At 47.4% G+C, this 2,927-nt stretch overlaps 1 non-coding gene across 1 annotated transcript; it reads left to right on the top strand.

Moving 5' to 3' along the window:
* The first annotated feature begins 702 nt into the window (after positions 1–702).
* LOC125084173 (U7 small nuclear RNA) lies at positions 703–762 on the top strand. The gene has a single exon (XR_007122522.1). It is a non-coding gene; the product is annotated as a U7 small nuclear RNA (small nuclear RNA).
* Positions 763–2,927: the final 2,165 nt, after the last annotated feature.

Raw genomic sequence — 2,927 nt, 5'->3', positions numbered from 1 at the left:
CGGGGAGGACATCCTTCTGCTGCTTGCAAGGCAGGAAGAGCCTGCGGTTACAAGATACTCTTTTCGCCCTGCCCTGACACGAGTGACAGTCCTCCTCCCGAGGGAGGTTGACACGCCCCAGACTGGGAGCTTCTGACGGGCTGTGAATCAGGAGGGTTCCAAGGCCTGGCCTGCAGCTCTGTGGGAGGGTCTCAAGGAGGCACTTAAGTAAGCTCCACTCACCCGAGAGAAGACAGAAGGCTGCAGAAGGGGAGTGAGCGGCCACAGAGGTTCCCTCAAACATGGCACGTGCACCACTCTGGAAATTAAACCAGAGGGGCAACAAAGATGAACACTTTTATATTAGGTCTTCCTCTACTGAGCACGAACACACACACCTGAATAGCCTTCCAGCCCCCTGGTTTCTTGGGTGTCAGTGCTACAGAATGGCTCAAGGAGGGGTCCCCATGATGACCCACCCCACACATAAGCAACACTCAACTCCTGCTGCCATGGTTTCGACCCTTTAGGAACGGTCCCTTCCACTCGAACAGTCCAGAAGGATTGATGACAGATGAAATGGCTTCTCATTCCATCTGGTGTGGATTTCTCATATACTGAATTCCCACAGGCATTGCCAAAAAGGACCTTAGAAGTACATGAAAGCACCACTTCTGGTTTAAAAAAACAAAACAAAAAAATTTTTTTTTTGTTCATGTTCACAAGTGTTACAGCTCTTAGAATTTGTCCAGCAGGTTTTCCGGTCCTTACCAGAAAATTCCTAAAAATGTATTTTTTTTATTTTCATTCCCTATGCTAAGTGACTGTAATTTGGGAAATCCCGCACTTGATTTGTTTTCTACCTCAGTGTTTGGCAGGCGACATGCTTTTACAAAAGCTGGCATGCTCCCGGCATTTCAGTGTTAATATATAACCTCATGAAGGACAGACTTTCCAGTTCAGGAGGGGGAATTTGGAGCAGGTCTTCTCCTCTAAATGAAGGGGCCTCTCTACAAAGAACACAGACTTACAGACACACAGAGGTAAAGTCACTTTTTGTCTGCCTCAGGGTGGACCCTGGAGGTATATGTAGTCTGACAGTAGGCCTGTGGGGAAGACTGTCATCCACTGGACATCTGGGGCCCAGTGGCCTCGATCATCGGCTCTACTTGTTCAATGTCTGCCAAGTTCTGACTCTACCTCACAGTGGCTACAGCAGAAGGAAACCAGGACATACAGGTGGAAGAGGAGGGGTGGTGCTCGTACCAATACATGAGCCATGTCTCCCACCAGCCATCAGACATGTCATTAGATGGGCGGAATCCAGTCTCCAAGTGACACATGCCCAAGACCCCTTAGCTTCGGTTTCCATTCAGTTCACCTTGGGCCTTTTACTCTTCTAGTCCACACACAGCTCAACCCAAGACCCAACCCCATCTGTGGAAGTCACACAGCTGCTGTTTGTTGGCAATGACCCATCCACTCACGAGTGTTGATTCTATCTACGACATGGGTGTCGAGCACGGGGGATAGAGCTGAAGGTAGTAGTCTAGGTGTCTATCCAGACAGACAACATGAAACACTGACAACCCAAGCATTCAGTGTTGCTCCAAGTGGAACCCACAGGAACCACCAGGGCACCGTGGAGACCGTGGGAAGGCAGGACGAAGAAGTAAACCTCCGGATGCGCTGAAAGGACAGATGGAGAAGGACAGTCAGCATGGAAACTGGAGGAAACTCCAACAGGACCATGGAAGGAGTGGGCATATTTGGGGGACTAGGAAGGGACTGGAACTGGAACTTCTCTCTGGGAAGCAGAGAGAAAAGATGCCGGAAAGGAGATTCGGGGATGGTTTACTGAGATCTTGAATGTCCAGCAAGAGGACTGAAACTTTACTATGCAGCACTGATGTGCTAGGCAAAGATTTCAGTGTAAGGGGTACATGATGCTGTAAGAAATAGAACCAGGATGGACTGGAGACCAGGATCCAAGGCTGCTATTATAGATTTTGTACTACCCGGGAGAAAACTTCCGCAACTGAAATTTACTCTCTCCAAGTTCTAGAGGCTTGAAATCTGAAATCAAGGTGCCAGCAAGGTTGGTTTCCTTTGAGGGGTCTTTTCCTGTCTTTCAAGCAGCCCCCATCTCGTTGTGTCCTCACATGGTCTTTCCTCCAGATGTGCAAGGAAAGAGAGAGAGGTTCCTGGTGTCTTTTCATCTTCTTCTAAGAACACCAGTTCTTTCGGACACAGGCCCCACCTTTACTTTACTTTCATCACTTCTTTTAAAGGCCCTTTCTCTAAATACAGTCACTTGAGGGCTTCAACAGAAGGACTGGGGAGGAGATGTGACTCAGGCCTTAATAAATAGTATGAGCTTCCACTCAAGTAGTGACAATGGAAAAGCAAGGCTTTGGAAATATAAGTGGAAAATATTTATGAAGGGAGGAGAGGCATGCAAAACAATACTAACATTACCAACCCAAAAGAATTGGTGAGGGACGGGGGGCTGGGGAGATGCTTCACAGAAGATAGAAGGCCCCCTGCATGACTTAATATGCCATTACCCTCCCTTGACACCCCCCCACTGGAGACTCCTCTGAGTTTTCTAACACAAAAACTACCCTTCTTTTATTATATACAAATTGTTAGTACCAAATATAAGGAGTTTTTGGGTTGTGCTAGAGACTATAACTATGGAAAATGGGATGAAATTAAATGAAGGGGCTTGAGACTTCAGTGAAAAAAGACCATAATACTGAGCTCTGTGAGACAGGATAATACTCAGTTTCCCAAAGGAAGTAAGTGCTTCCACATTCATTCAGCGACCCAAAGCCAGTATCAAAATTGCACAGAAGGATATTCAGCATCCTTCAGACACCTGGAAGCCCCTTCCTTTTTCAGTGGATGACTAAGTTACCGGAGATATGATGTCCTGGCTGGACCAT

Source organism: Lutra lutra, chromosome 13, assembly GCF_902655055.1.
Source record: "Lutra lutra chromosome 13, mLutLut1.2, whole genome shotgun sequence".
Lineage (NCBI taxonomy): Eukaryota > Metazoa > Chordata > Mammalia > Carnivora > Mustelidae > Lutra > Lutra lutra.
The sequence above is the reverse complement of the archived record's forward strand: the minus strand, read 5'-3'. Positions and strand labels throughout refer to the sequence as shown.